This window comes from Balaenoptera physalus, assembly GCF_965194825.1.
Source record: "Balaenoptera physalus genome assembly, chromosome: 12".
In the NCBI taxonomy this organism is placed as follows: domain Eukaryota; kingdom Metazoa; phylum Chordata; class Mammalia; order Artiodactyla; family Balaenopteridae; genus Balaenoptera; species Balaenoptera physalus.
In genome coordinates this window covers 41,898,745-41,910,978 of record NC_138897.1, presented here as the reverse complement: position 1 = coordinate 41,910,978, position 12,234 = coordinate 41,898,745, and the positions used below count along the sequence as shown (strand labels likewise).

The window sequence follows — 12,234 nt, the reverse complement described above, 5'->3', positions numbered from 1 at the left end:
AATGAGGAGAGGGGACAGAGGATACAAAATAGAATTTAGAGGGTTCTCTGTTCTGTAGCAGTGATGTAAGCAAACATTTTCCTTAAAATAAAACAGATACAGAAGACAATATGACTGATGCATCTAAAGCAAAGTTTAATACTATGTCCCTGGGCCCATATTTGGCACTAAAAAATTAAAGATGAATAAGACACATTTCTTTGCCCTTGAGGAGTTTATATTCTGGTGTGCTAAACAGAAATTTCATAAACAATAGGAAAAAATCAGTGTGTAACTTCTATGATAAATGTACATGCTCTCTGCTAGGGCAAAATAAAGGAAGAAGACTTAGCTTGTTCTGATGTTAAGCAAAGTTTACTTCATAGGAGGGTCCCAGAGCCTGAATCTTGAACAATAAGTAAGAGAAAGAGAAAAAAAAAGCGTTATAAAGCTATTCTGTAGCACAGAAAGGTGCATGAACAAAGGCAAAGAGGCTTGGCCAAGCACTGGGGAGTGTGTGTGTCTGTGTGTGTGTGCCCCTACAAGCAGTTCAGCAATACCAGTCATCTAGAGAGTATGGCAGTATAATGCATGTACGACAAGGGAGTGTGAAGAGAAAAAAAAAGAAAATTGTGGGAATTAGTGGGTGTGGTAAGAGACTCAGAAGGGAGACACACAGAGAGAGAGAGAGGAGCCTGTGGATCTAGGAAATGAGCAAAAATCAGATTAAGAGAATCCTTGTGTGGGGTCCTTACTGCAGGTAAACGGCCTCTCTCCCTTGAGACCAGAGGTAACGAGAGATCACAGGTAGATAAACATTTAGTTGGAGAGCAGGGTTTTGAGGTCCATCCTGCCTAATGGCTCTACTCCATCTGTGAAGCTTGAAGGGCTCATCTGATGTAAGGGAGATTAGGGTACTTAGGGGTGAAAACCTTGAGTGGAAGGTCAAAGTTCTGGCATACTCACTAAAGACACCAGGAAAAAATTAAGGACAAATAAAAAAAACAACCAGCAATTAAAAATAACCAGGTGTACCTATAAGGGAAAATAATCTAAAAACAAACAAACAAACAAAAAAATATATATATATACTTATGTATGACTGAATCACTTTGCTGTACACCTGAAAGTAATACAACATTGTAAATCAACTATACTTTGATTTAAAAAAAAATAAGCAAAAATAAATAAATAAATAAATAAATAAATAAATAACCAGGAGTAAATAAACTATCAGGCAACATAAAGAGTTTATCTGAGATTGGATGCTATGTATGACTTTAGTGACAACAACAAGAAATGCTGTATCCTTTTCATCAACAATGTCTCATTCTCTGGCTGGGAGGAGAGAATGCCCATTGCAGTATTGATCTGTTTCCCCATCTCTCCAGGAGAAGTCCTCAGTTAGTGTCAGGCTATTTCCAGACGAGAAGGTGGAGGGTATTAATAAGAATGACTCAGGGATCAATCTTGTCTTTCAAATTTGCAATTTTTATGGGAAAATCTGGGTGGGAGACATGGCAATGGGAAGCTGATTTCTAGAACAGACTAGGAAATCTTTGAAGTGGAGGATTTTATGAACTTGGAGAACTGGCCCAACAAGAGTGACTCTTAGGAAGGTATAAGGATGAGCTTACGTGACAAGTGCATATTGTAACATGAGGTTGCTGGAATTACTGATCTGACAATCTGACAGGAGTCTAGTAATAACACTAAATAGGCCTAATATTCAAACAGAACAAGAGGGAACTCAACAGAAATCCTTTTATTCTGCCTCCTTTCCTGTAATCTGGCAGGATCTTATTAGACTTTTGTTTAATATATTTTTGTTGTCCCCCACCTTCCTACCACTCCAACATCACTTTGAAACAGCTTTGCTTTGCATCTCATAAAGCCCCCAGTAAGCAAAATTGTAGACTGTGAAGCTACACTCTATTTGGTATAAATAATCGAGGTTAGTGAAGATTTTACACATATTACCTAATTCCTGGAGGGAGGTCAGGAGAGACTGTTTCTTGCCGTGGTATATTTGCAGAAATTGTGGATTAGGGGGAAGTAAAGGAAACAAGACCCCAGACAAGGTAAAGAGCTAAGCATCAGAAGCCTCTATCCTACTGCCACTTTTGTTACAAAGGTTGCCATGGTACTAGAAAAGGACAGAACTTGTGGCAAACAGGAGAATGTACTGTATTATGAGAGATTTAAAAAAAAAAAAAATCTTTGCATATGTTTTTTTTTTTTTCTCTCTGAATCAGATTTGGTGAGAAAATTTCCTGACTCACATAATGTGTTGTATGCCATGTTAACAGTAACATCTTCCAAAATAACATACAGCAGGGTAGTCTCTGTCTTTCCTATTGAATCTTGGGACCCGTCGGGGACACAGCTATTGAGCTTCTGCGTGTAGTTTCTGGTGATAAAGATTTCTGATGTATAGGATTTCCAGGTGATGACAAGGTCAACGATGGGGCCAGGGCATAGATAGTCAAAGTGGTTTAGAGAAAAAGGTCCCTGGGTTTTAAGTTGCACAACCACCTCTGCCCTTTGTTTCCAAATAAGTAATTTCTAGCTAATCACAATAAATACTGTAGCACCATTTGGATGTATCCTCTGAAGGAAAATTTCTGTTCTGGGCCAAATGCTGCAGCAATGAGGCTGTTCCTGCCAAAGTGAATTTTTCCTTTCTTTGTTCCTGTTGATAATCCTGACAATCTTTCGTATATACACAGAGCTGAAAGCTTTAATAACCTCAATTTTATAGATTAGGTAACAGGCTCAGGGACAGAAAGAGCTTCCCCCAAAGTGTACAGGACCCCAGCCAGGCTGGAGCTGAAGTCTCTGTCTTCATATCCTGCTACCTTCCTGCCTAGCCAGCTTGGTCCCTGGAATGAAGGCAAGTGTTTTCCAATAAGCTTATACGTACGTGTGTCCTCTGTGTACTCAGGCCTCGAGGACTTTTGTCATGGTCTAGAATCACCGGTCTTTAACAAGACACAGTCTCCAAGAGACTAAACTCCCCTTCTCTTCTTTCTTTCTTTCTTTTTTTTTTTTTTTTTTTTTTTTAACACACTAGCACATCTGTGTGCCGAGAGGATGTGGTGTCCGGAGCTGCAGCATCCGACCCCAGAGGCCCTGCCAGATGCTTCTGTTTGGCTTGCTCTTCTGCTTGACCTGCACTCCCGGGGAGGCGCCAGGCTGTTTAGACGCCTTATCCTCTGGCAATCTGTTTCGGAACACAGACCAGAAGGGCTGCTGAGGGCTGCGCCAGTTTCAGAATCCTGCTGCCATCTAGGGATGAAATGCAAGTCTTGGCGCGTGCTGGCGCCCACCGAGAGCGCGGCCTGGGGCGGGGTGCACCCCGCGCCGCCGAGGACCCTTTGCCACCCGCCCAGTTTGCCGGACAGAAGCCGGGGGGCAGGTGGAAGTGCAGACAAAAGCAGCTAGAGGGAAGAAGGAGAGCGAGAGTAAACAGCTGGGAGCGAGGGGCAGACACTTGCAAGGACAGCACCCAAGAGGGGAAGGAAAAGAATGGAAGGGTCCGTCAGCGAAAGCACTGTGCCTTAATAAAGATCAGAGCGCGTGTTTAGGCAGCTTGTCCGCTGGCTGCCGCACGCGGCTGTCCAAGGAGGCCACAGCGTCCAGCTACTTTATTCCCATGTGTAATTGTCAAGGTTTGCTCTTGCAAAGGGGAGGGGGCGGCCTTCAGTGAAGATTTTAAGAAAATCCGGAGAGAGGAGATTTAACTGTATGCATCATACCATGGTGTAAGCGCCTCTTTCTTCTACAAACAGAACAATGGGTCTTTCAAAGAAGCGAAGGGGACTAGAGGGGAAAGCAGGAGGGGCGCATGGGTTGGGGAAGGGAGGCTGTTGACTGTGAGGCCCTGCTGGGAGACTTCAAATCAAATTCTTTCTGAAAGGAAATGTTATTAAAAGTAACTTTAATCCTTCCAGCCAGACGGTTCATAAAAGCATACAATTAAGTCAAACAAATAACGAGAGCATTTTCTCCACTACCTGTTTCCCCTTCTGAGAGTAATTACTACAGGCTAGTCCTCTTTCATTCTGTGCAAACAGGAGTGCTTCGCTTCGCAGGTGCCAGGTTCTCTTTCACTCCCCTGCCTCTTCCTTCTCCACTGCCCCACCCCAAACCCGTTCAGCTTTTGGTGCCAACCAGCCTGTCTGCAGATCCAGCCAAGAACAAAGGGATGAATTTCAATATTTCCTCTTTGTGCAAGGTTAATTGAAAATCAAAAAGTCACTTTTCAAATGTCATATTAAACCCGCCACTGCATCAATTTTCTCTTGGTTCCCATCTCCATAGGCAAGAGAAAAGTGTTTGGGGGGATGGCAGGGAGGCGGGGAAGGTAGGGACACAGTGAAGAAAAAGAGGAAGAAAGAAGTGAAAGGATTAAAAAGAAATCACAGATACACACAGACTTTGATTGCAGATATGCTAACGTGCACTGGAAAATTGTTTTCCAGTGTGTCCTCAGTCAAAGGCAGCCTTCCCATTTGATAGTGTTACTTGATATTCTAGAGACAGAATTGCATCCTAAACCTGGGGAGATTAGGCCTCCATGCTTTTATGTTTTAATAGATGGATCACAATATGATTGTCATAAATGCCACATTTTAAAATCTTAAAGGGTAATGTAATAACCTGACCATCCTCATTCCCCCTTCCCACTTTTATTCCCCTTTCAGACAGGTACACACACACACACACACACACACACACACACACACACTGTGCAAAAAAACACATCTTCATAGACCGGTCAGTTTTGTGTCACAGGGTATTTTGGAAGTTTGGGCTTTGAGCTGGAATTTAGTGACCCAGCATCATTAGCTTTGTTGCTGATCCAGTAACTGTTGTCCTTCTTTCTAGCTTTCCAGAGACTCAGTTTCCTCTCTATAAAATGGGGCATCAAATCTGCCTCCTAAAATCACTTGAGCAGACTACATGAGGTGCCACATGAACAGAACCAGCTCATATGAATTCTTTAACCAATTCTCAGGTTTCCGAGACCTGACCTTGTTCTTACTTTTTCCCGAGGTCTGCAGAATGGCCTCTGATTTCAGTCTTCATCATACCCAGTCTGTGTGTCTCCTACACGCCCTGCTGCTCTGCTCCATTCACTTACCAGTCCTCCCTGAAGGTATAATTCCTGTCACTGTTTTTTTCTGGAAAATACCCAGTATTTCCCTCTTGTGATGCACAAATAGTCTCCCTAAGGATCATACTAATCACAGAAGGCTTGCCTAGTGGTAATCATTTGATTTGCCTCAGACTGAGCTTTCTAATATACCTACAAATAAAGTTTTAGCTAGACAGGCAGGATAAAGAGTCAGAATTGTGGACTAAATTCCTTCTAAGATAAGGCAACTGTATAAGGTCCATAAGCCTTCTTTCCTTTTCAATAATATTCCATTCTTGTGGTGATATCAGATGTGTCCACCAACCCAAAATGAAGGGAAGGTGAGAAGAAGATGGCAACTGTCTAAACTCACTAGAATGTATGTACAGAGGGAAGCACTCTACAACATTGACCATCTAGCTTGTGTCAAAATTCTAGTAGTGGGATTCCCTGGTGGCACAGTGGATGAGAATCTGCCTGCCAATGCAGGGGACACGGGTTCGAGCCCTGGTCTGGGAAGATCCCACATGCCGCGGAGCAACTAGGCCCGTGAGCCACAATTACTGAGCCTGTGCGTCTGGAGCCTGTGCTCCGCAAAAAGAGAGGCCGCGATAATGAGAGGCCTGCGCACCGTGATGAAGAGTGGCCCCCACTTGCCGCAACTAGAGAAAGCCCTCGCACAGAAATGAAGACCCAACACAGCCATAAATAAATAAATAAATAAACCCAAAGTTTAAAAAAAAAAAATTCTAGTAGTATTTTCTTCATTAGAAAGATTAAATAGAGAAATACTTTTTTACCTCTTGGATTTCTACCAACTCATACCTGTATAAATGCACTCTGTGTCCTGTTGGACCCTTTCTTAATTAAAGGTGTTAATTAAAATATTCCATCTACTATGTAACTTTTCTTAGCTTGTTCACATACAATGAACCACTTTTTTGGACAGCACTTGTTCCCGTATAAACTTTTATGAGTGTAGGTAACAATTTTTTGCACATATTTGTTAAAATAGATGTCCTCTCCCCACTCTCTAAACTTCTTGAAACAACAATCATATCCCTCCTCTTTCTAACCCAGGAACTTAGGAGTAGATGTATAATAAATAATTGTTGGAATTTGAAGAATTATGAAAAAGAAAATGAATCTTGGGCTGTATCAGCATTGTATCTAGACAATTTTCAAAGCAATTTTATGATAGAAACCAACTTAATGGTTGTGTTGGGTCAGCAGAAATGCAGTCAGATGACTGGATGAATTAATACCTTTGAGAATTTGTAGATAGAGTCTAAGTTGACAAAACATGCATGTGCATCGCAAAATGTTCTTTTATCTGGTGAGGCTGTTTATTTAACACAGGGTTACATTAAAAGTGTGTTGGCATGACCTACTGTTTTCTTAATCCACTTGGGTTTCTTAATCTTATCCAAAGCTCCCCTCCCCTAACACCACTCCCCAAAAGAGAGAGAGCAAGAGTGAGAGTGAGAGAGGGAGGGGGGATGGAAGGAAACAAGGAAAATAAAGAAATCAGCTATATTTAACTGATAAATCTACTCTGGAGTTGGAGTGGAATTCTGGCAAACTATTTGGACAGCTCTTAAGGGCATCTTTTAAATCCCTACCTTCAGATCATTGTCACGCTTAGGATAATATATTATTGTTTCTTAGTGCTAGTGTGTTATACTTCCAGAAACAGATTCTCTAGAATCTTTATAAGGGTCTTAGGAATGAAAATTGAAAATAAATTTATGGGAAGAATTTATTCACAGTGGTAGTAGTGGTATTGGAATCTATAGTTATGCATAATGAGGGAAAATATGAGAACTTGGTTTTAGTAAAACTGGAATCTTGCCCAGACATTTCCTATTATCTTCTATATAACCATGGGCAGGGAACTAAATCCCTCAGATATTCTTTTTTCTTTTCTTTTTCCCCCCTGGACAATGTCATGATAAACTTGATCTAATATATGGATTATGGTGAGAACCAAATGAGACGATATCTGTGAAATTGTTGTTAAAAGGTTATATGCACAATAGAACTAGAGGGTAGCATTTATACATACTATATTTTAGTAACTTATGTGAATATACTGAATGTTTACTGTATGATGACTTTTTTTGGTATTCTGTGGCCACGAGCTGACCTGCAGTTGGCTTTAACCTCTTAAACAATAAAAAATGCTGGATTAGAGTTTGCCATTATTACAAATAATTTTTACTGTGTTCCAGTGGTGTACCCATAGGCTAAAATCTCAAAGAACCATTCTTGTGGAAAAGATGGATATAAACGCTGCAGCATCTGAAGGAAAGGGAGCCACAGCGTAGATAGGATTTGCAGGACCCATCTCTCTGTTAATTTGCATTACACATTTTTTATTTCCTTCTCTTGCTCTCTTTTTAAAAATCTCTGTGTCCTCCTTACTGCTAGAATTTTGTGAGATATTCAAAATGTGTGTTTAATCCATCCAAGTTTGTAGTCTCTAGTGTCAAAGCTTCTGCTTAATGCTGAGTTAATGCTCAGTCGTGCCAAAGCTTGAAGCTTTCAACACAGCTCGAAAACCAGCTGCGACACATCACTGATGCAGAGGCTTCGACTCCAGAGACTGCTGCCTGCATGGAGTAAATGCATCATTTTTTAAAGCTTTGTCAGTGCAATCTAAGAGCTGTGTGGAGTTTAATTGGGGATCTTTGAAAAAAATGTATATTTGAAACCATTTTACAAGAATTATCTGGGAGACTTCCTTGAAACTTTGTCTTATAAACATCTCACTGTCCCAGAACCAGGTCTGTCATTTTGGCCAGTTTCTGCTTTTGATCGGGTTGTGTTTCTTTCCTTCCCTCAGTCATCTTTCCCTTTTCAGTGAGCTGAGGAAAATAAATTTGATGAAGCAGACATTTTTCTCTGCCTGTGTCTTAGAATTATTGATCTTAGAAGGAAGAAGACCCTGTGTTATCCATTGCTACTTCAAGTATGGTCCATGGACCAATAACATCTGCATGTATTGGAAGCTTATTAGAAATGGAAATTATATGCTTAATCAGAGTCTCTGGGTATATGCTCAGGAATCTGTGTTTCAACTAGGCCTCTGGGTAATTTTTCTCAGTACAAACATTAGAGAACCATTATTCTAGGCTACCTGGATTCAAAAATTCCTGATGTTGTACCCTTGGGAGATGGTCATACAGTCTCACTCAGAACATTTTAAGGTTGGGATACTCACTACATTGAAAACAACCTGTTCAGCTAATAAAAACAGTTAAAAGTCCTTTTCAAAATGTATTAAGCAGATATCTGCTTCTTTAGCATTTATTTGTTTTATTCTTCAATGCTTGGCATATTGTAGGCAGTCAATATACTTGCATTAAAAGGAAGAAAATATTGATCTTAGTTTTGCCTTCTAAATATACCCATCTAATCCAATTAATCCATATAATCCTTGTTCCCATCCTCTGCAGCCCATCACATATGTGAAAACTGCTAAGATGTCCTAGTCCTCTCTTCTTTAGGTTAACCATGGCTGGAGTTCTAACTTCCTCCTAAGAAGACACTGAACTAGGCTCATGCATTCCCTGCTGACTCACCTCTGGATCTGGGCTCTTTCTATGCTCAGAACAATGAAAATCTCAGGACCTTTATATATCATCTGAAAATAAAGCAGATTTCCCTGTCTCGTACAAGTGCAAATAATTTTTTTTTTTTTTTTTTTTTTTTTCTTTTTTTTGCAAATAATTTTTAAAAAACTTAAATTTTTAATTTAAATCTGTTAAAATTAATATCATTAATTCTGTTATGTTTAACTTTTGCTATTTTATTATTTCTTTGTTCACAGTGTTCCCCTTGTATTTTAGAGATATAAAAATAATTGGTGAAAAATAATAAATGATTCTTTTATTTTTTTTTAAACATCTTTATTGGAGTATAATTGCTTTACAATGGTGTGTTAGTTTCTGCTTTATAACAAAGTGAATCAGTTATACATATACATATGTTCCCATATCTCTTCCCTCTTGCATCTCCCTCCCTCCCACACTCCCTACCCCACCCCTCTAGGTGGTCACAAAGCTCCGAGCTGATCTCCCTGTGCTATGCGGCTGCTTCCCACTAGCTTTCTATTTTACATTTGGTAGTGTATATATGTCCATGCCACTCTCTCACCCTGTCACAACTTACCCCACCCCCTCCCCATATCCTCAAGTCCATTCTCTGGTAGGTCTGTGTCTTTATTCCTGTCTTGCCACTAGGTTATTCATGACCTTTTTTTTTTTTTTCCTTAGATTCCATATATATGTGTTAGCATACTGTATTTGTTTTTCTCTTTCTGACTTACTTCACTCTGTATGGCAGACTCTAACTGCATCCATCTCACTACAAATACCTCCACTTCATTTCTTTTTATACCTGAGTAATATCCCATTGTATATATGTGCCACATCTTCTTTATCCATTCATCCGATGATGGACACTTAGGTTGCTTCCATGTCCTGGCTATTGCAAATAGAGCTGCAATGAACATTTTGGTACATGACTCTTTTTTTTTTTTAATTTTTTTTTTAAAACATCTTTATTGAAGTATAATTGCTTTACAATGGTGTGTTAGTTTCTGCTTTATAACAAAGTGAATCAGTTATACATATACATATGTTCCCGTATCTCTTCCCTCTTGCGTCTCCCTCCCTCCCACCCTTCCTTTCCCACCCCTCTAGGTGGTCACAAAGCACCAAGCTGATCGCCCTGTGCTATGCGGCTGCTTCCCACTAGCTATTTTATATTTGGTAGTGTATATATGTCCATGACACTCTCTCACCCTGTCACAAATTACACCTCCCCCTCCCCATATCCTCAAGTCCATTCTCTAGGAGGTCTGTGTCTTTATTCCCGTCTTGCCACTAGGTTTTTCATGACCTTTTTTTTTTTTCCTTAGATTCCATATATATGTGTTAGCATACTGTATTTGTTTTTCTCTTTCTGACTTACTTCACTCTGTATGACAGATTCTAACTCCATCCACCTCATTACAAATACTTCCATTTCATTTCTTTTTATGGCTGAGTAATATTCCATTGTATATATGTGCCACATCTTCCTTATCCATTCATCCACTGATGGACACTTAGGTTGCTTCCATGTCCTGGCTATTGTAAATAGAGCTGCAATGAACATTTTGGTACATGACTCTTTTTGAATTATGGTTGTCTCAGGGTATATGCCCAATAATGGGATTGCTGGGTCATATGGTAGTTCTATTTTTAGTTTTTTAAGGAACCTCCATACTGTTCTCCATAGTGGCTGTATCAATTTATATTCCCACCAACAGTGCAAGAGGGTTCCCTTTTCTCCACACCCTCTCCAGCATTTATTGTTTGTAGATTTTTTGATGATGGCCATTCTGACCGGTGTGAGATGATACCTCATTGTAGTTTTGACCTGCATTTCTCTAATGATAAATGATGTTGAGCATTCTTTCATGTGTCTGTTGGCAATCTGTATATCTTCTTTGGAGAAATGTCTATTTAGGTCTTCTGCCCATTTTTGGATTGGGATGTTTGTTTTTTTGTTATTGAGCTGCACGAGCTGCTTGTAAATCTTGGAGATTAATCCTTGGTCAGTTGCTTCATTTGCAAATATTTTCTCCCATTCTGAGGGTTGTCTTTTGGTCTTGTTTATGGTTTCTTTTGCTGTGCAAAAGCTTTTAAGTTTCATTAGGTCCCATTTGTTTATTTGTGTTTTTATTTCCATTTCTCTAGGAGATGAGTCAAAAAGGATCTTGCTGTGATTTATGTCATAGAGTGTTCTGCCTATGTTTTCCTCTAAGAGTTTGATAGTGTCTGGCTTTACACTTAGGTCTTTAATCCATTTTGAGTTTATTTTTGTGTATGGTGTCAAGGAGTGTTCTATTTTCATACTTTTGCATGTACTTGTCCAATTTTCCCAGCACCACTTATTGAAAAGGCTGTCTTTTCTCCACTGTATATGCTTGCCTCCTTTATCAAAGATAAGGTGACCATATGTGCATGGGTTTATCTCTGGCTTTCTATCCTGTTCCATTGATCTATATTTCTGTTTTTGTGCCAGTAACAAACTGTCTTGATTACTGTAGCTTTGTTTATAGTCTGAAGTCAGGGAATCTGATTCCTCCAGCTCCGTTTTTCGTTCTCAAGATTGCTTTGGCTATTCAGGGTCTTTTGTGTTTCCATACAAATTGTGAAATTTTTTGTTCTAGTTCTGTGAAAAATGCCAGTGGTAGTTTGATAGGGATTGCATTGAATCTGTAGATTGTTTTGGGTAGTAGAGTCATTTTCACAATGTTGATTCTTCCAATCCAAGAAAATGTATATCTCTCCATCTATTTGTATCATCTTTAATTTCTTTCATCAGTGTCCTGTAATTTTCTGCATACAGGTCTTTTGTCTCCTTAGGTAGGTTTATTCCTAGATATTTTATTCTTTTTGTTGCAATGGTAAATGGGAGTGTTTTCTTAATTTCACTTTCAGATTTTTCATTATTAGTGTATAGGAATGCAAGAGATTTCTGTGCATTAATTTTGTATCCTGCTACTTTACCAAATTCATTGATTAGTTCTAGTAGTTTTCTGGTAGCATCTTTAGGATTCTCTATGTATAGTATCATGTCATCTGCAAACAGTGACAGCTTTACTTCTTCTTTTCCGATTTGGATTCCCTTTATTTCTTTTTCTTCTGTGATTGCTGTGGCTAACACTTCCAAAACTATGTTGAATAATAGTGGTGAGAGTGGGCAATCTTGTCTTGTTCCTGATCTTAGTGGAAATGGTTTCAGTTTTTCACCATTGAGGACAATGTTGGCTGTGGGTTTGTCATATATGGCCTTTATTATGTTGAGGAAATTTCCCTCTATGCCTACTTTCTGCAGGGCTGTTATCATAAATGGGTGTTGAATTTTGTCAAAAGCTTTCTCTGCATCTATTGAGATGATCATATGGTTTTCTCCTACAATTTGTTAATATGATGTATCACGTTGATTGATTTGCGTATATTGAAGAATCCTTGCATTACTGGAATAAACCCCACTTGATCATGCTGTATGATCCTTTGAATGTGCTGTTGGATTCTGTTTCCTAGTATTTTGTTGAGGAT

The 12,234-nt window shown here is 39.4% G+C and overlaps 2 long non-coding RNA genes across 2 annotated transcripts in view; both read right to left on the bottom strand.

Annotated features, from left to right (window-relative positions):
* LOC309639221 overlaps positions 1 to 12,234 on the bottom strand; it is a 1,112,218-nt gene that overhangs the window by 207,176 nt on the left and 892,808 nt on the right. The window lies entirely within an intron of this gene.
* LOC309639231 overlaps positions 2,901 to 12,234 on the bottom strand; it is a 70,216-nt gene continuing 60,882 nt past the window's right edge. The window contains exon 2 of the long non-coding RNA XR_014251537.1: positions 2,901 to 3,017. This is a non-coding gene — a long non-coding RNA (uncharacterized lncRNA). The remainder of the gene's footprint in view (positions 3,018 to 12,234) is intronic.